Below are 22255 nucleotides of genomic sequence, written 5' to 3' on the forward strand. Positions count from 1 at the left end.
TATGCTAAAGGGAAAACTATATACTTTTTCTATGAAACTAAAAGGGGTTATCCAGGTTTTTGAAATTCATGGACTATCCTTGAAGGGAATTTGTCAGCAGGTTTTTGATATGTAATCTGACTGCAGATAAAACATTAATTGTATTGTAACAGCAAAACACAGCCCAGTAGGTGACACATCCCTGAAATCAGGGACTCTGCTCCTACATCATGGTGCTCTCAGATTACACATCAAATCCTGGTGGCAAATCAACAGAGCCGCAGCCCTTTGAACCGCTAATCAGCGAGGATGCTGAGAGACAGACCCCAGTGATCTAATAGTGAAGAAGTATCCTATGGAAAGCTCAGGCATTTAAAAAAACTTGGATAGCTCTTTAAGATAATAATGTCACAATAATCACCTTGAGGCCGGGATCACATACAGCGAGATACAGCCGAGTCTCGCAGGTTAAAACCAAGCTCTGGCACCGGCACTCCGGAGCGGAGCGTGCGGCCGCACAGTAATACATGGAGCTGCACGCTCCGCTCCGGAGTGCCGGTGCCAGAGCTGGGTTTTAACCAGCGAGACCCGGCCGTATCTCGCTGTAGTTTGACTCCAGCCTGATACATAGCATTTACTTTTCTATCACATTATTACTATTCTCTGTACTGTCCCCATGTATGTCATGTTCTACATAAAGAATAATGTCCACTATAGTAAACAGTTTATTCCAGCCAGTCAGGCACTCCATAATTACAATAACTTCAAATCCCTTTGTAAAAATCACAATAAGGCTATTTAAAGTGAGTCTGTTATCAGGTTTTTGCTATCTGCAAGTCTGCCCTCTACAGGAAAGAACATTGGAAGTTCTATGCCCTCTACACATCCAACCAACAGGGCATGCATGCTAATGCCAACCATTTATTTTTATTGAGACTGGATTTCACACAACAAACGTAGTGTATTACTCCATATGCTCTACACTTACGACTTAAAGGGAATCTGAAATCAGGTTCTTGCTACCATATCTGAAAGCAGCATGATGTAGGGGCAGATACCGTGATTCCAGCTTGTGTCACTTAATGGACTGCTTGCTGCAGTTTTGATAAAATTACTGTTCCAACGTTCCAAAAGATGAATATATATATATATATTTTTTTTTACTAAAATATAAAGGAAATTTGTTATCTATAACATTAGGCCTATTAGAGATCATTTCATCTTCAACTTGCTTAACTGTTCACATTAACAGTAATTTTGACCAAGGGGTGTGCAAACTTTTACATGCCACTGAACAATAAAGTTGTAAGGGTCTCATTACCCTCAGCCGTTTTTGTGTTACTATAAGTTTGAATAAGAGTAGTACACGAGCATGACCACTACTCACTCAAACTCTGCCTCGGGGTATGTGCACACAGCATCATTTTTCAGTTGGATTTTGCCTGAAAAAGCTGTAATAAAATGCCAAAAATAATAAACATAAGTACAGCAATGCAAAAACAACTTGCTGTGCATATGTTTAGTCGTTTTTCACTTATTTTAACCTCTGCAGTCTTCGAAAGTCATGAAGCCTCTAAAAGAAGTGACCTGACCATTTTTCAGGTGGCTTCAGCTACTACAGGTGCTTCTCACTAAATTAGAATATCATCAAAAAGTTAATTTATTTCAGTTCTTCAATACAAAAAGTGAAACTCAAATTATATAGTCATTACAAATTTCAAGTGTGTATTTTTGTTAATGTTGATGATTATGGCTATAGCCAATGAAAACCCAAAAGTCATTATCTCAGTAAATTACAATAATTAACAAAAACACCTGCAAAGGCTTCCTAAGCGTTTATAAAGGTCCCTTAGTCTGTTTCAGTAGGCTCCACAATCATGGGGAAGACTGCTGACTTGACAGATGTCCAGAAGGCAGTCATTGACACACTCCACAGGGAGGGTAAGCCACAAAAGGACATTGCTAAAGAAGCAGGCTGTTCAGAGAGGGCTGTATCCAAGTATTTAAATGGAAGGCTGAGTGGAAGGGAAAATGTGGTAGAAAAAGGTGCACAAGCACCCGGCATAACCACAGCCTTGAAAGGATTGTTAAGAAAAGGCCATTCAAAAATTTTGGGGAGATTCACAAGGAGTGGACTGCTGCTGGAGTCATTGCTTCAAGAACCACCACACACAGACGTATCCAGGACATGGGCTACAGTGTCGCATTATGGAGCTTAGTGTTGCCGCTTGTTTTTTTTTGCTTTTCTCTGGATCAACATGTTAGGCTATGAGTTGAACTAGATGGACTTAAAGTCTTCCTTCAACTTTAAATACTATGTTACCTCTATAGAGAATCTATGGGTTATTGTCAAGAGGAAGATGAGACACCAGACCCAACAATGCAGACGAGCTGAAGGCTGCTATCAAAGCAACCTGGGCTTCCATAACACCTCAGCAGTGCCACAGACTGATTGCTTCCATGCCACACCGCATTGATGCAAAAGGAGCCCCATACGTTTCAGTAGGACAACATTTTAGATTGTAAATCATTTTTCAAGCTGGTTACTGAGATAATGACTTTTGGGCTTTCATTGGCTGTAAGCAATAATTATCAACATTGACAGAAATAAACACTTGAAATAGATCACTCTGTTTGTAATGACTCTATATAATATTTGAATTTCACTTTTTGTATTGAAGAACTGAAATAAATAAACTTTTTGATGATGTTCTAATTTAGTGAGAAGCCCGATTGTCAGCGCTCATAGCAAGTAAGCATTTTTGTTACACATAGCCTGCTATGTGTAGTGCAAGCGATCAGAAGATTGCAGCTTCTAGTCTCCTATGGAGACTATTAACCCCTTAGCGACTGCCGATACGCCTTTTAACGGCGGCCGCTAAGGGTACTTAAACCACAGCGCCGTTAATTAACAGCACTGTGGAAAAAGTCCATAGCGCCCCCCAGAGGCCGATTTTCTCCGGGGTCTCGGCTGCCGAGGGTAGCCGAGACCCCAGAGAACATGATTCGGGGGGTTTTTAACCCACCCCGCATTTGCGATCGCCGGTAATTAACCGTTTACCGGCGATCGCAAAAAAAAAAGAAAAAGCGATCTCTTTTTAATTTCTCTGTCCTCCGATGTGATCGCACATCGGAGGACAGAGAAAAGGGGTCCCAGGTGGCCCCCCAATACTCACCTAGCTCCCCCGATGCTCCTCGTGTCTCCCGGTGGGCGCTGCCATCTTCAAAATGGCGGGCGCATGCGCAGTGCGCCCGCCGGCCGGCACCGGGAGAATCTTTGGGGTCTCGGCTGCCGGGGGTAGCCGAGACCCCAAAGAGCATGATCGGGGTCGGTATTACCGACCCCTGTTTTGCGATCGCCGGTAATTAACTGTTTACCGTCGACCGCAAAAAAAAAAAAAAAAAGTAAAGTGTAATTCTCTGTCCTCTGATGTGATCGCACATCAGAGGACAGAGAAATAGGGGGATTCGGGGACCCTAGCATACTCACCTAGGTCCCTGGATCCTCTTGCTGCTCCTCCTGGCCGCCGGCAGAAGAACATGGCGGACGCATGCCCAGTGCGCCCGCCATCTGTCTCCATCTGCCGGCCGGCAGGAGAACAGCAGTTGGGGCTAAAATTAGGGTTAGGGGTAGGGTTAGGGGTAGGGTTAGGGGTAGGGTTAGGGCTAGGGTTGGGGCTAAATTTAGGGTTAGGGTTGGGGCTAAATTTAGGGTTAGGGTTGGGGCTAAACTTAGGGTTAGGCTTCTTTCACACTTACGTCGGTACGGGGCCGTCGCAATGCGTCGGCCCGACATACCGACGCACGTTGTGAAAATTGTGCACAACGTGGGCAGCAGCTGTAGTTTTTCAACGCATCCGCTGCCCAATCTATGTCAAGGGGAGGAGGGGGCGGAGTTACGGCCACGCATGCGCGGTCAGAAATGGCGGATGCGACGTACAAAAAAACGTTTCATTGAACGTTTTTTTGTGCCGACGCTCCGCCAAAACACAACTGATCCAGTGCACGACGGACGCGACATGTGGCCATCCGTCACGATCCGTCGGCAATACAAGTCTATGGGCAAAAAACGCATCCTGCGGGCACATTTGCAGGATCCGTTTCTTGTCCAAAACGACGGATTGCGACGGAATGCCAAACGACGCAAGTGTGAAAGTAGCCTTAGGGCTAGGGTTAGGGTTGGGGCTAAAGTTAGGGCTAGGGTTGGGGCTAAAGTTAGGGTTAGAGCTGGGATTAGGGTTAGGGTTTGGATTAGGGTTGGTATTAGGGTTAGGGTTGGCATTAGGGTTACGCTTGGGATTAGGGTTAGGTTTGGGATTAGGGTTAAGGTTAGGGTTGTGATTAGGGGTGTATTGGGATTAGGGTTAGGTTTGAGGTTAGGGTTGAGATTAGGATTAGGGGTGTGTTGGATTTAGGGTTTTGATTAGGGTTATGGTTAGGGTTGACATTAGGGTTGTTTTGGGGTAAGGGTTGTGATTATGGTTAGGGTTAGTGATTAGGATTATGGATCAGGTTGGGATTAGGGTTAGGGGTGTGTTGGGGTTAGGGCTGGAGCTAGAATTGGGGTGTTTCCACTGTTTAGGTACATCAGGGGGTCTCCAAACACAACAGCCAATTTTGCGCTCAAAAAGTCAAATGGTGCTCCCTCCCTTCTGAGCTCTGCCGTGCGCCCAAACAGTGGGTTACCCCCACATATGGGGCATCAGCGTACTCGGGATAAATTGGACAACAACTTCTGGGGTCCAATTTCTCTTGTTACCCTTGTGAAAATAAAAACTTGGGGGCTACAAAATCTTTTTTGTGAAAAAAAAAATATTTTTTATTTTCACGACTCTGCATTCTAAACTTCTGTGAAGCACTTGGGCATTCAAAGTTCTCACCACACATCTAGATAAGTTCCTTGGGGGGCCTAGTTTCCAAAATGGGGTCACTTGTGGGGGGTTACTACAGTTTAGGTACATCAGGGGCTCTGCAATCGCAACATAATGCCCACAGACCATTCTATCAAAGTCTGCATTCCAAAAAGGCGCTCCTTCCCTTCCGAGCTCTGCCGTGCGCCCAAACAGTGGTTTACCCCCACATATGGCGCATCAGCGTACTCGGGATAAATTGGACAACAACTATTGCAGTCCAATTTCTCCTGTTACCCTTGTGAAAATAAAAACTTGGGGGCTACAATATCTTTTTTGTGGAAAAAAAAAATATTTTTTATTTTCACGACTCTGCATTCTAAACTTCTGTGAAGCACTTGGGCATTCAAAGTTCTCACCACACATCTAGATAAGTTCCTTGGGGGGTCTAGTTTCCAAAATGGGGTCACTTGTGGGGGGTTACTACAGTTTAGGAACATCAGGGGCTCTGCAATCGCAACATAATGCCCACAGACCATTCTATCAAAGTCTGCATTCCAAAAAGGCGCTCCTTCCCTTCCGAGCTCTGCCGTGCGCCCAAACAGTGGTTTACCCCCACATATGGCGCATCAGCGTACTCTGGATAAATTGGACAACAACTATTGCAGTCCAATTTCTCCTGTTACCCTTGTGAAAATAAAAACTTGGGGGCTACAATATCTTTTTTGTGGAAAAAAAAAATATTTTTTATTTTCACGACTCTGCATTCTAAACTTCTGTGAAGCACTTGGGCATTCAAAGTTCTCACCACACATCTAGATAAGTTCCTTGGGGGGTCTAGTTTCCAAAATGGGGTCACTTGTGGGGGGTTACTACAGTTTAGGTACATCAGGGGCTCTGCAATCGCAACATAATGCCCACAGACCATTCTATCAAAGTCTGCATTCCAAAAAGGCGCTCCTTCCCTTCCGAGCTCTGCCGTGCGCCCATACAGTGGTTTACCCCCACATATGGCGCATCAGCGTACTCGGGATAAATTGGACAACAACTATTGCAGTCCAATTTCTCCTGTTACCCTTGTGAAAATAAAAACTTGGGGGCTACAATATCTTTTTTGTGGAAAAAAAAATATTTTTTATTTTCACGACTCTGCATTCTAAACTTCTGTGAAGCACTTGGGCATTCAAAGTTCTCACCACACATCTAGATAAGTTCCTTGGGTGGTCTAGTTTCCAAAATGGGGTCACTTGTGGAGGGTTTCTACTGGTTAGGTACATCAGGGGCTCTGCAAACGCAACATAAGACCCGCAGACCATTCTATCAAAGTCTGCATTCCAAAACGGCGCTCCTTCCTTCCGAGCTCTGCCGTGCGCCCAAACAGTGGTTTACCCCCACATATTGGGTATCGACGTACTCAGGAGAAATTGCACAACAACTTTAGTGGTCTAATTTCTCCTGTTACCCTTGTGAAAATAAAAATTTGTGGGCAAAAAGATCATTTTTGTAGAAAAAATGCAATTTTTTTTTTCACGGCTCTACGTTATAAACTTCTGTGAAGCACATGGGGGTTTAAAGTGCTCGCCACACATCTAGATAAGTTCCTTAAGGGGTCTAGTTTCCAAAATGGTGTCACTTGTGGGGGGTTTCCACTGTTTAGGCACATCAGGGGCTCTCCAAACGCGACATGGCGTCCAATCTCAATCCCAACCAATTCTACATTGAAAAAGTAAAACGGCACTCTTTCTCTTCCAAGCTCTGCGGTGCGCCCTAACAGTTGTTTACCCCCACATATTGGGTATCAGCGTACTCAGGAGAAATTGCACAACAACTTTTGTGGTCTAATTTCTCCTGTTACCCTTGTGAAAATAAAAATTTGTGGGCAAAAATATCATTTTTGTAGAAAAAGTGCGATTTTTTTTTTTCACGGCTCTACGTTATAAACTTCTGTGAAGCACATGGGGGTTCAAAGTGCTCGCCACCATCTAGATAAGTTCCTTAAGGGGTCTAGTTTCCAAAATGGTGTCACTTGTGGGGAGTTTCCACTGTTTAGGCACATCAGGGGCTCTCTAAACGTGACATGGCGTCCGATCTCAATTCCAGCCAATTCTGCATTGAAAAAGTCAAACGGCGCTCCTTCACTTCTAAGTTCTGCGGTGAGCCCTAACAGTGGTTTACCCCCACATATGGGGTATTGGCGTATTCAGGAGAAATTGCATAACAAAATTTATGGTTACATTTCTGTTTTTACACTTGTGAAAATAAAAAAAATGGTTCTGAATTAAGATGTTTGCAAAAAAAAGTTAAATGTTCATTTTTTCCTTCCACATTGTTTCAGTTCCTGTGAAGCACGTAAAGGGTTAATAAACTTCTTGAATGTGGTTTTGAGAACCTTGAGGGGTGTAGTTTTTAGAATGGTGTCACACTTCATTATTTTCTATCATATAGACCCCTCAAAATGACTTCAAATGTGATGTGGTCCCTAAAAAAAAATGGTGTTGTAAAAATGAGAAATTGCTGGTCAACTTTTAACCCTTATAACTCCCTAACAAAAAAAAATTTTGTTTCCAAAATTGTGCTGATGTAAAGTAGACATGTGGGAAATGTTATTTATTAACTATTTTTCGTGACATATCTCTCTGATTTAAGGGCATAAAAATACAAAGTTTGAAAATTGCAAAATTTTAAAAATTTTCGCCATATTTCCGTTTTTTTCATAAATAATCGCAAGTAATATCGAAGAAATGTTACCACTAACATGAAGTACAATATGTCACGAAAAAACAATCTCAGAATCAGTGCGATCCGTTGAAGCGTTCCAGAGTTATAACCTCATAAAGTGACAGTGGTCAGAATTGCAAAAATTGGCCTGGTCATTAAGTACCAAATTGGCTCTGTCACTAAGGGGTTAAAGCAAGTAAAAAAGTGTTTACAAATATTTAAAAAATGTAAAAGTTCAAATTACCCTCCTTTTGCCCCACTCAAAATAAAACAAAAAAATACACATATTTGGTATCACCGGGTTTAGAATCACCCCATCGATCAAGATATAACAAGAATTAATCAGATCAGTAAACAGTGTTAAGGAGAACAAAAATCAAAATGCCAGAATTACATTTTCTTGGTCACTGCAACATTGCAATAAAATGCAATAACGGGTGATCACGTCAGCTTGGTGTGCAAAAAAATAAGCCCTTACCCAGAGCCTGAAAAATGGAGACGCTGCGCGTCTCAAAAAAGGGCGACTTTTTTTTTTTTTAATAATCTTTAGATTTTGTTTCACTATTTAAATAAGAAAAAAGAACCTATACATATTTGGTATCTACAATCTCGTAATTACCTGGGGAATCATAATGGCAGGTCAATTTTAGCATTTAGTGAACATAGTGGAAAAAAAAATTGTGGAATTGCACTATTTAAAATTTTACTGCACTTCGAATTTTCTTCCCGTTTTCCAGTACACGATATGGTAAAACCAATCGGGTCGTTCAAAAGTACAACTTGTCCCATAGCCATATGGATGGAAAAATAAAAAAGTTATGGCTCTGGGAAGGAGGGGAGCAAAAACTTAAAATGTAAAAACCCCTGGTCCTCAAAGGGAACCTGTCAGCAGGATTGTGCACAGTAATCTACGGACAGTGTCAGGTCGTTTTCTGGGCAAAATCCTAATGACAGATTCCCTTTAAGGGGTTAATTGCAGTGTGTTGATGCATTGTTTACGTATATGTTAGTACACTGTATCTCACTGAGGATGACAGCTACACATACAGGAGAAGCAGACCTACACCGATCAGCAGAACAGGGAATCTTTTATCCCCATTACAAAATTATGCGACTACTGGAAAAAGCCAAAGGTAGCCCCATAGGGAAAGAGTAGACTGCAGACTGATCATGCGCCCTACTGCACCATCCTAACAGGGATAAAATTCTGCCAATTGGTGCTGGTCCCAGCAGTTAACACTTATTATGGTAATAAGCAAGTCACCTATCAGCAGGAACTTTCTCTTATCAACCCCTTTAACTCTATTCATAGTTGGAAGCATTGTTATAGATAAAGTTATGTCTCCTGCATTGTGAGATCTTAGCATTTTTTATACCTATATGCTATAAATCTGAAATACCGCAAGTTCTATACTCCACCTTGGTTTAAAATATTCCTTAAAATTGAATTTTTTTTACCTGTTTAAACATTATGTAGTGTGATCTTGGCCAATGTCAAATATCTGGGGTTGCATATTCTATACTTATGTCGTACATGCTATACCTATCCCATCTATCTGTGGTGGTACATCCTATACCTATGCCTTTTATCTATGGTCATACAGCCTATACCTATGCCATATAACTGTTGTCGTACATCCTACACCTACACCATATATCTGTGGTCGTACATCCTACATCATATATCTGGAGTTGTAGATCTCATACCTACAACATATATCTGTGGTCGTACATCCTACACCATATATCTGGGGCTGTATATCCCATACCTACACCATATATCTGGGGTTGTATATCCCATACCTACACCATATATCTGGGGTTGTATATCCCATACCTACACCATATATCTGGGGTTCTATATCCTGTACCTACACCATATATCTGGGGTTGTATATCCGATACCTACACCATATATCTGGGGTTGTATATCCCATACCTACACCATATATCTGGGGTTGTATATCCCATACCTACGCCATATATCTGGGACTGAATATCCCATACCTACACCATATATCTGGGGTTGTATATCCCATACCTACACCATATATCTGGGACTGTATATCCTATACCTACACCATATATTCAAATGTTAGTTTTGCCAAAGCAAGTGTACAATAGGGAATAGGGAGTGGGGACTGTGGGAACAATGGATGAGGTACAGGGTGGGGGCTAAAGTAGTTCATGGCATATCATGGTTGTCTTTCTCGCAGCCTATGGCACACGCTCACATACTGCTCTGCTATCTCCACCGCGCTCTCTTCTTCCCCCAGCAGGATATGTTTTCTCTTCCCCCTTCATGGAGCTGAAATCAGGGAAGAGATCGGAAAGTGTCCTGAAGTGAGTGTCCCTCACTGCTGAGTATTTGGTGCATTGTAGCAGGAAGTGGGTCTTATCCTCCAGGTCACAGTCTAGGCACAGTCTGTCCTCCCTGGGCTTATAGCTTTGTCTGTGCTGGCCGACCTCGATGGCCAGATTGTGGACACTGGGCCTACACCGGCTCAGGATCTGGCGGTCTCTGGGGTCCGAGAGTTTCTAGAGATATGGAGCCAGTCTGTAGTCTCTCTGTAGACCCTGGTACAAGGTCAGTTTCTGTGAGCTGCTGATCTCGTTCTTCCAGTCAGTGACGTACCTCTCCTGCCCCTCGTCTGATTCTGGCTTTTGTCAGGTTGTTTTGGTTGACGGTTCGGTCAGGTTGGGTTTTGAGTGAGCTGATGCGGGGGTCCTGGCTTTTGGGGACCACCTATATGTAGCACGGCTTTATGGTGATGGGCGCTTGGGTTGCTACTCTGTAGGTGTGCCTGGAAGAACAGCACCCTCTTTAGGACTGCTAGGTGCAGAGGGAATCTTCCCAGCTCAGCCCGACAAGCACTGTTGGTGGTGCTCCGATGGACCTGGAGAAGATGTTTAAAGAATTCCAGGTGGAATATTTCTGTTGGACTGGAATCCCACTTTGACCAGTCTGGGTATGTGTGAGGGCCCCAGACTTCACTGCGGTAAAGGTGGATTGGGGTGCTTATGGCATCGAAGATTTTTAGCCAGACCCTCACAGGCATGGTAGAGTTTCCTTCAGATGGCAAAGAAGGTTTTGCAGGCTTTGTCCTTCAGGGTCTATATGGCTTGTTTAAAGCTCCCTGACTGGTGAATTTCCAGGCCCAGGTAGGTGTATTGTCAATTTCTGTAAGAACGCAGTTGTTTAGCACAAATGGAAGGTACTGGTTCGATCTTGGTTTTCTCCTCTGGAACACCATAATGTTGGTTTTCTTTGAGTTGATTGGTAGTGCGCATGTGGAGTTGAATTTCTCCAAGATTTTCAGGTTTTCTTGGAGACCTTTCTCAGTTGGTGACAGCAGCAGTAGGTCATCTGCATACAGCAGGAATTTCACCTGGGCATCATGGAGTGTGAGACCTGGTGCCGTGGAAGATTCCAGAGCGGTGGCCAGCTCATTGATGTACACTGGGTATGGAAAGTATTCAGACCACTTTAAATTTTTCACGCTTTGTTTCATTGCAGCCAATTGGTAAATTCAAAAAAGTTAATTTTTTTTTCTCATTAATGTACACTCTGCATCTCATCTTGAGTGAAAAAAAACAGAAATGTAGAATTTTTTGCAAATTTATTAAAAATGAAAAACTGAAATATCACATGTTTGAAAGTATTCAGACCCTTTGCTCAGTATTGAGTAGAAGCACCCTTTTGAGCTAGTACAGCCATGAGACTTCTTGCAACAAGTTTTTCACACCTTGATTTGGGGATCCTCTGCCATTCTTCCTTGCAGATCCTCTCCAGCTCTGTCAGGTTAGAACGTTGGTGGACAGACATTTTCAGGTCTCTCCAGAGATGCTCAATTGGGTTTAGGTCAGGGCTCTGGCTGGGCCAGACAAGAATGGTCACAGAGTTGTTCTGAAGCCAATCCTTTGTTATTTTAGCTGTGTGCTTAGGGTCATTGTCTTGTTGGAAGGTGAACCTTTGGCCAAGTCTGAGGTCCAAAGCACTCTGGAAGAGGTTTTCATCCAGGATATCTCTGTGTTTTTTTAGGAAACTCTATGTGGGCTTTCAAATGTCTTGCACTAAGGAGAGGCTTCCGTCAGGCCACTCTGCCATAAAGGCCCGACTGGTGGAGGGCTGCAGTGATAGTTGACTTTGTGGAACTTTCTCTCATCTCCCTAGTACATCTCTCGAGCTCAGCCACAGTGATCTTGGGGTTCTTCTTTACCTCTCTCACCAAAGCTCTTCTCCCATGATTGCTCAGTTTGGCTGGACGGCCAGGTCTAGGAAGACTTCTGGTGGTCCCAAACTTCTTCCATTTAAGGATTATGGAGGCCACTGTGCTCTTAGGAACCTTGAGTACTGCAGAAATTCTTTTGTCACCTTGGCCAGATCTGTGCCTTGCCACATTTCTCTCTCTGAGCTCCTTGGCCAGTTCCTTTAACCACATGATTCTCATTTGGTCTGACATGCACTGTGAGGTCTTATATAGACAGATGTGTGCCTTTCCAAATCAAGTCCTATCAGTTTAATTAAACACAGCTGGATTCCAATGAAGGAGTAAAACCATCTCAAGGAGGATCACAAGGAAATGGATAGCAGATGACTTAAATATGAGCAAAGGGTCTAAATATTTATGACCATGTGATATTTCAGTTTTTCTTTTTTAATAAATTTGCAAAAATTTCTACATTTCTGTTTTTTCCAGTCAAGATGGGGTGCAGAGTGTACATTAATGAGAAAAAAAATGAACTTTTATGAATTTACCAAACGGCTGCAATCAAACAAGGAGTGAAAAATTTAAAGGGGTCTGAATACTTTCCGTACCCACTGTAAATATTGAAGAGCATTGGGCTTAGGGTGCAGCCATGTCTGACTCCGCGGCTCTGCTGGAAATCAGCCATTCTTCTACCGTTCACACTCAGGCTGCAGCGGTTCTCGGTGTAGGAGCTTTTGATGACGTCATAGGTCTTTCCTCCTATTCCGCTTTCCAGCAGTTTCAGTAACAGGCCCTGGTGCCACACTGAGTCAAAAGCCTTTCTAAAATCCACAAACAAGAGTACATCTTCCCGTGCTTTGTTTTGTAAACGTGGCACTGAATGAGGATGTGCAGTGTGTAGATGTTTTCGGTAGTGCGTGGTTTGGCATAAACCCTGCTTGGCTTTTGCTGAGGACGTTATCCTTAGTGAGGAAATTAAGAATCCTTTTGTTCAGGATGCTGTTGAACAGTTTCCCCAGGTTGCTGCTGACACATATACCTCTGTAGGGTTGTACCTGTCCCCACTCTTGTGAATGGGTGAGATGAGGCCTTGGTTTCAGGTACGAGGGAAGTAGCCAGCACTCAGCACAATATTGAACAGTTTAACCATTGCTGCCTGTATTTCCAGTAGGCTGTATTTCAGCATTTCTGGTGGGATTCCATCCGGGCCACTGGCTTTTCTACACCTTATGGAAGAGATTATTTCTGTAACTTCCTGTAGTGTGATTGTTGTATCCAGTGGGTTTTGGAAATGTTTGACTTTTTCCTCCATTGCCTTTAGTTTTTCCGTTATGCTTTTCTGTTCTTGGTTTAGTTCTTCCTTCGGGATGTCTTTGTAGAGGTCTCTGAAGTACTGAAGCCAGATATTGCCATTTTGGATATGGATGTTGTTTTTGTTGCTTTTTGTACCCATATGGTTCCATATTTCCAAGAAGGGGTTGTCTTGGAGGGCGTCTTGGAGTTGGCTAAGTTTGGTGGAGATGTAACTCTGCTTCTTCCTCTTGAGGATGGTTTTGTATTGCCTTTGTATGTTGTCATAGGCATCAATCAGACCCAGATGGTTGGGGTCTCTGTGTTTCATGTTTGAGGCTGTTCTCAGGGTCTTTCGTACAGCTTTACATTCTCTGTTAAACCAACCATTGGTCTGTTTTTTCTTTGGCCTTTTATAGTTGACTTTTTTAAGGTCGGACAGTTCGGCCATGGTGTAGAATATATCATTGAGGTCTTTTGTTGCTTGGTTCACTCCTTCTGGGTTAGGCTTGAACTCGTAGTTGAAGACACAAAAACGCACAGAGAGGTCAAAAATACTCTGTTGTAAAAAAGTCACAGTAAATAAGCAAGTGCTAGTCAAAAAATGAAAAAAATACAGGGTATTTAGTTAATACTTTTTTTGCAAAAAAATGTATGTTAAGCTGCTCCACCAATCGCCAAGGTATACCCATAATAGAGCAGTCCTATCTAATGTATAAAATCCCGATCTGATGTATTTAAATACCTGATCATCTGTATAGTACCCGTATAAGCAGGGTTCAGAGAGAAAAAAATATACATGTGGACATGCAGGATGGAACAGCTACAATGCAAATGACCCACAGAGGAGTGGTGGACTCCCCAGTCTTGTAGAAACAAGAGAACAATTATAGAACTAAAAACACATGGGCTAATTGCATAGTGAACAAGTCTGTAGAAACCTGTTCACACCACCAAAGAACTTGAAGACACAAAAACTCGTAGTTGTAGAAGTTGTGGAGCATCTCCTGGATTTCGGGTCAGCTGGGGGCCTCTTGATATTTTATTGTTGACATCTTGGACCATTTACAGGATGGAGGCAGGTTGAAGAGGTCGCGCTGGTGAGGCTTTTGTGCCGATGGTTTCTTTGTAGATTTCATGTACAGGAGAAGTTGGCTGTGGTCTGACAGGTGCGTTTATGGGGTGACTGTGAAGCTGCCGATATTTGCCATGTCCATATCTCTATAACAACCACAAGCAATTCACTGGAGGTCTCAAATTATCAAAAAACAACGCCAAAGCAAAAGACCCCTAAAAAGTAACTTTTAATATATAAAGTTTAAAAATATTCCAAATTTGGAAATAAGCACTATAAATATAAAATTACCACAGGGATTCAGGTAAATACCACAAATATGTCCTAATGGGCCCTACGAAAATACTAAATAAGACCCTACCTGACAGTGGAGGTTGGCACCCTAATTTTCAGCGGTAGGCGCCCCCACTCCGCGGCGACTCGTTCATTCTGTCCCTATATGTCCCTATGGTAAAAAAGTGTCCCAATACACCCATTGCCCATGAAAAAAACACAACAAAATGAAAAACAAAAATAGAAAAAATGATAAAACTTAAATAATAAATAGGAAGATTTTATCCTTACAGTGAAGGCCTAAATTTCACCAAAAAATAGAAGATCAGTAATCCCCCTTTATGGTATAGTACCCAAAACAGCCAAAAGGCAGGTGGAGTGCAACAGAATTATTTGCTTATCTAATTTGTTCAAATGCATTTAGGAGAGAAAAAACAGATATTTCTTTCTTTCTCTCTTGCCATCTCTCTTCCACCGAAACTATATCAATACAGATTTTATTATGGTTGGACATTGATGCCTAGTGGTAGAAGGAGAAATTGTTGTCCTCATTGAGTCGCCGGTCAGACTAAAAAAAAAAAGAAAATCCTCAGACTTAAAAGTGCTGTGATCCACCATGTAATCACAGCTACTAAATCATAAATCAAACACCACCCAAGTAGGGTCGGAAAGCAGTCACAGTCTGTCTTCGGCTATATTGTGAACCCAGCAGACTATCACACTGAGTCACCAATCTGACACCATAAGTCATGGTATCCCCTATTATAACCAAGGACCATCATAGATTTACAGCTCCTAAATCAAATACTGCCCTTAATAGGGTCATAGCAAAAAGTCATAGCATATACAGTTAGCCATGAACTTATCCGAGCTGTAATGTGAATAGAAGTCACCATCACATTGGGTCACCGATCCGACTCCATAAAGAACAACATCCCAAACTATCTCCGACGTGTTTCTTCCCCATGGGATTAACGGGGGTTCATCAGGGAATGCTGGCCATCAGTGTAGATTCAGGCTAGAGCACACCTCACTAACAATGTTCTTAAATACCTCTGTGTGGATGTTCAAAAGCGCGCCATCCAGCATCGCGTTCCGGAAGGAATGTTCAAAAGCGTGCCATCTGGCATCGCGTTCCGGAAGGAAGACCTGTTTAGGCGCACATGTGCCAGATGAGCTCCGAGGAGAGTGCATCCACCCCGGAAACGAACTCATGTGGAACGCAATATGCGTCCCAACAACCAATACAGGAAGTAGCATATGAGGGCCGGAAATGACCTAGCGTGGAGCACAAATGTGCTCCACCATCTTACTCAATATCGGGAGAAATGCTGAGCTACGAACCATGGTAACCAAGATCGCATCCGATGCTATATCAAAAAACTAATAGCTATAATATAGGTAGGTGAGTAGGTGTAGCCCTATCTGGACCCCCCAAAAAATAAATTATAGACAAAAAAGGAACATAAATCAAAACATAATAATTTCAAAACTGTCAGCCAATATGACACCAATGTACTCTGTTATAAATATAACCGGCAGTATAAATGTCTAACAGGGAATTGAGTAGTTCTAGATAAAGCTAGTAAAGGACACCTGCTCATTGAGACCAAGCCGGCTCACCGATTTCAACAAATAAATCCACCTAGTTTCTCTCTGAATAATTTTGCTATCCTAGTCTCCTAGTCTTACTGATGGGGAGGCACTCCACCTGCCTTTTGGCTGTTTTGAGTACTATACCATGTCCATATCTGTAATGGCCTAGTCTACTACACTCTTTACTACATGGGAGTTTAATGTATATATTCCTAGGGAGTCTCCCTTGGTACGGCCATTAAGAATATGAAGTCCTAAACTTCTACATAGGTTCAGGATATTTTTGCCACTCTTGTTGACTATACTGTAGTAGCTGTTTCTCTCCATGTGTACCGAGTCATGGCCGTCAGTCTCTGCTCCAAATATGTAGATGTTTCCATCCGTGGTAAAGTCTTTTTCTCTCCCAGTTCTTGCATTGAGGTCTCCAAAGATGAGAACTTTATCCATGGCCTGATAATGGGTGGCTTCTCTTTGTAAGATCTCAAAGCTCTCTGGATTGAAGTAGAGTGACTCTGGTGGTGGTATGAAGGTGGCGCAGACATCAGACTGAGAGATGCTGATTTTAAACCTTATGTGGCTGTCTCCTCTCTTCACAGGTAATTCCTCCTGAGCAGCGGGCAGGTTTAACATTTTTATCTTTCAGGGTGGAGACACAGATTTCACATGTATCCGATGGGCACCAGGGATTCGTTTTCAGCCCTTGTCCATGTTTCTAGGAGAAACTGAATGTCTATGTCTTTCAGTCTTTGTATAAAATCTGGTTCATTTGTTTTACATCCAAAGGCTGAAGCGTTCAGGCCTTGGATGTTCCAGCTGCTAATTTTAAGTGAAGTAATTTTTCTATATCACTTGTGTGTGTATAACTTATAATGAGTGTGGCTCTGTACGACACATCGGATCTCTGACTGGTTTATTAATGATGTTGGTTCCATCCAGTCACCTTAGTTTCCTGCACAATGTGCTGAGCAGAGTCTTTATCTCTTCCATATCTCTGCTCTGCATATCTCTGCTCTGGATGCCTCTGTTTTGTATTTCTCTATGTGAGGTCGGTGGTCTCTTTCATGGTGGTCTCCTCCTGTGATGGTCCGATTTTGGGTGAGGGTGTTTGTTTCCAGCTTCCTTAGATATAGTTGTGGTTTCCTGCCTTTTCATTGTTGAGGGTCTTTCCATGGGATTCTGGTTGGGGTTGGATCCAGGCCTAGGGTCCCTGTTTAGTACAATGTCCTTCAGCTCTTTGGCCAGAAGGCTGAACCCTAGTTTGTTCAGGTGCTTGCTATCATAGAGGTGATGTTGATTTATGGAGGGGTTTTGTGCCAGAGTCACTCCTGGCACAGATTTCATACTTGAGGTTTGGTTCTATGTTGATGTTCTGGATGGTGTGGCTGGATATATCCTTTCTTGGGAGCAGAGATGACAGAATGATTTTGCTCTCAGGGAATTTTAGTTTTGCCGTCGTTACTAGTTGGGCCAGTTGTCCTGAGATCTGCTAGTGCTGGTCTGGCAGATTGTTTGTGCCTGTGTGTATAATGATATGTCTTGGGTTGGTAAACCGTGGATTATTGATGACCACTGTCCCCTGCTCAATAGATGCACAGCGGATTTTATTGACCCTTTTCTGTTATGATCCGGTGACCTTGGAGCTGCATGAGAACTTTCACTGGAGAAAGTGGCCACTATACTGACCGCAAACCTGAACTTAAGACCGCAACTAGAAGTAGCCGTGGAGTGTACCTAACACACCTAGACACCTCGTCACAGCCGGAGGACTAATTTCCCCTAAAGATGGAAATCGGAATACTATCTTGCCTCAGAGAAAATCCCCAAAGGATAGACAGCCCCCCACAAATATTGGCGGTGAGTCAGAGAGGAAAAAACATACACAGGCAGAAAAAACAGGATTTAGCACAGGAGGCCACTCTAGCTAGATAGGACAGGATAGGACAGAGTTCTGTGCGGTCAGTATTAAAACGCTTCAAAAAATCCACCGCAGAATATACAAAATACTTCCCCCATCCAACTAAAGATGTAGGAGCGTATATCTGCAACTCCAGTGAATCCTACAAACAGAGCAGGAATAAACTGAAACAAGCACACAACAGTGTGCCACAGATACAAAAACAAAAACACTTATCTTTGCTGAAATTGGCAGCTAAGCAGGTGAGGCCAGGCTGAGATCCAATACTTCCAAAGAAACATTGACTACTGGCAAGGGCTAATGAATCCTGCACACTTAAATATCCCAGTCAGAACAGCAATTAGCAGATACACCTGGCCAGGACTGTGACTCAGAGACAACTGCATTCCCACTTACCACCACTGGAGGGAACCCAGGAGCAGAATTCACAACACTTTTCCATGGGAATAGCCGCCGTGTATTCAGGTATTTCTCATTTGAGTCCATTATGAGTACGGTATCAAGTCTTTGTGATGTTGTGGGAGGGTGATGTGGCTGCTATCTGGGGCTGTATATCCCATACCTACACCATATAACTGTGGTCGTACATCCTATACCTAAGCCATATATCTGTGGTCGTACATCCTACACCATATACAGTATCTGGAGTTGTATATTCTATACCTACACCATATATCTGGGGCTGTATGTACCATACCTACGCCCTATATCTGGGGCTGTATATCCCATACCTACACCATATATCTCAGGTTGTATATCCCATACACACACCATATATCTGGGGCTGTATATCCCAACACTACATCATATATCTGGTGTTAGGGCTAGCGGAACGCACCGAGTATAGGAAGGAAACAACAAGGTGTGTTCGCAGCCCGGGGTCCACTGTGCCGAGATATCTGCTGCAAAGTAATTGGCGACACTATATGGCGGTATAAGCGAACTCTGTTAACTTCACAGAATCGCAAAGATATAATAACGCTGTGCCCTGTTAACCTCACAGAGGATCACAGCTACCTGAGCAAAGAGTGGTCATGCAGACAGCATAGCACACAAACAACTCCTCTCCAGAGGTGCCGGTATTCTAGGGGTTTATTTCAGCCGGGCCCTGAATCCTAGCATACAAAACTCCTCACCGGAGGTGCCGGTATTCTAGAGGCTTATTTCAGCCAACCCTGATCACATGCAGACATGACCACCAAGTAGCAAAGCTCATAACATATGTTGATACTAGCGCATGGCCGTGCGGCCATGCGAACCTTATATAGCTGTAGCAGACAAGGACCTTCCTAGTGGTCCAATTGGAGCTGCTACAGGACCTGAGCGTGACACCCCCGACCTACAATGAGAGGTCCTCCTGTGGGCATGCTCAGTGTATGCAAAGCAGGACTTAGTCCCAGAAAAGCCTGCTCACCGCTGACCAGTGCTGGCTACAAAAGCAGCGCCTGGAAAGGCAGCAGTAACTCTTTGCACAGTATGAGGCTGAGCGAGACGCTGGGACCGACGTCTCCGCTGAGCAGGCTCCACTGCGGCTGATGCCGAATGGGAGACCGCAGCAGACATGGCTCGAGATTCCCCCTGTGCAGCAGCGTGAACTCGACCCCTAACATCTGGGATTGTATATCCCATACCTACACCATATATCTGGGGCTTGATATCCCATGCCTACACCATATATCTGGGGTTGTATATCCCATACCTGCACCATATATCTCAGGTTGTATATCCCATACTTACACCATACAGTATATCTGGGGCTGTATATCCCATACCTACACCATATATCTCGGGTTGTATATCCCATACCTGCACCATATATCTCAGGTTGTATATCCCATACCTACATCATGTATCTGGGGCTGTATATCCCATGCCTACATCATATATCTGGGTTTGTATATCCCATGCCTACACCATATATAGGGGGCTGTATATCCCATGCCTACATCATATATCTGGGTTTGTATATCCCATGCCTACACCATATATCTGAGGCTGTATATCCCATACCTACACCATATATCTGGGGTTGTATATCCCATACCTACATCATATATCTCAGGTTGTATATCCCATACCTACACCATATATCTGGGGCTGTATATCCCATGCCTACATCATATATATCATATATCTGGGTTTGTATATCCCGTACCTACACCATATATCTGGGTTTGTATATCCCATGCTTACACCATATATCTGGGGCTGTATAGCCCATACCTACACCATATATCTGGGGTTGTATATCCCATACCTACATCATATATCTGGGGTTGTATATCCCGTACCTACACCATATCTCAGGTTGTATATCCCATACCTACACCATATATCTGGGGCTGTATATCCCATGCCTACATCATATATCTGGGTTTGTATATCCCGTACCTACACCATATATCTCGGGTTGCATATCCCATATCTACACCATATATCTGGGGCTGTATATCCCATGCCTACATCATATATCTGGGTTTTCTATATCCTGTACCTACACCATATATCTGAGGTTGTATATCCCATACCTACACCATATATCTGGGTTTTCTATATCCTGTACCTACACCATATATCTGGGGTTGTATATCCCATACCTACACCATATATCTGGGGTTGTATATCCCATACCTACACCATATATCTGGGGTTGTATATCCCATACCTACACCATATATCTGGGGTTGTATATCCCATACCTACACCATATATCTGGGGTTGTATATCCCATACCTACACCATATATCTCGGGTTGCATATCCCATATCTACACCATATATCTGGGGCTGTATATCCCATGCCTACATCATATATCTGGGTTTTCTATATCCTGTACCTACACCATATATCTGAGGTTGTATATCCCATACCTACACCATATATCTGGGTTTTCTATATCCTGTACCTACACCATATATCTGGGGCTGTATATCCCATACCTACACCATATATCTCGGGTTGTATATCCCATACCTACACCATATATCTGGGGTTGTATATCCCATACCTACACCATATATCTGGGGTTGTATACCCCATACCTACACCATATATCTGGGTTTTCTATATCCTGTACCTACACCATATATCTGGGGTTGTATATCCCATACCTACACCATATATCTGGGGTTGTATATCCCATACCTACACCATATATCTGGGGTTGTATATCCCATACCTACACCATATATCTGGGGTTGTATATCCCATACCTACACCATATATCTGGGTTTTCTATATCCTGTACCTACACCATATATCTGGGGCTGTATATCCCATACCTACACCATATATCTCGGGTTGTATATCCCATACCTACACCATATATCTGGGGTTGTATATCCCATACCTACACCATATATCTGGGGTTGTATACCCCATACCTACACCATATATCTGGGTTTTCTATATCCTGTACCTACACCATATATCTGGGGTTGTATATCCCATACCTACACCATATATCTGGGGTTGTATATCCCATACCTACACCATATATCTGGGGTTGTATATCCCATACCTACACCATATATCTGGGTTTTCTATATCCTGTACCTACACCATATATCTGGGGTTGTATATCCCATACCACACCATATATCTGGGGTTGTATATCCCATACCTACACCATATATCTGGGGCTGTATATCCCATACCTACACCATATATCTGGGGTTGTATATCCCATACCTACACCATATATCTGGGGTTGTATATCCCATACCTACACCATATATCTGGGGTCGTGTGCACTTTACCTACCTTACAGATTGGTGAGGATATGACTACTAGTGACCCAATCCCCCAAGGGCTGCAGGATGCAGGTGGTGCTCATTGTGTCCAGCCCAGGCTTACAATGAGGGGGGCAGCAGCCTGCCAGCCGTGGTGGTGCTGCCGTACTGAAGGCTCGTGTGTCCCCCTCCTGCAATGACTGTCGCCATGCGGTGTAGTATACAGGACGGTTCGGTCAGTGTGTCAGGAGGAGGCGGCAGCACACAGCATCCTCACAGCCGACATCATGCCTCCTGCTCTTCCACACATCCCCGGCTTCTCATCCTGTGTCCATCCTCCACAATGCTTTCATTAGAAAATGGCAGGGGCTTTCCATCACTCATACGGGGGTGCTACAACAGGTGCACATGTTATGCAGACAGGCTAAACCTTATTTCTAGTGACTCCATATTGTAAAGATGAACATTACTATGGGCACAATATGTATCCTATGATATATAATGTTATAAAGGAAAGGATGGAGATATTATACAGAATGTGCTCGTACACACCCCTGCATTAAGCCAGTGGCACATCCCATGATGTGCGCAGTGTGAACAGAAGGCAGCTCTATGTG

At 43.3% G+C, this 22255-nt stretch overlaps 1 protein-coding gene across 1 annotated transcript in view; it reads right to left on the reverse strand.

Annotated features, from left to right (window-relative positions):
* Positions 1-21992, reverse strand: part of MANEAL (mannosidase endo-alpha like) — a 78317-nt gene extending 56325 nt beyond the window's left edge. Inside the window, exon 1 of the mRNA XM_069757113.1 lies at positions 21670-21992. The gene's annotated coding sequence lies outside the window, so the exon portion shown is untranslated. The remainder of the gene's footprint in view (positions 1-21669) is intronic.
* Between the last annotated feature and the right edge of the window lie 263 nt (positions 21993-22255).

Source organism: Ranitomeya imitator, chromosome 3 (assembly GCF_032444005.1).
Source record: "Ranitomeya imitator isolate aRanImi1 chromosome 3, aRanImi1.pri, whole genome shotgun sequence".
NCBI lineage: Eukaryota > Metazoa > Chordata > Amphibia > Anura > Dendrobatidae > Ranitomeya > Ranitomeya imitator.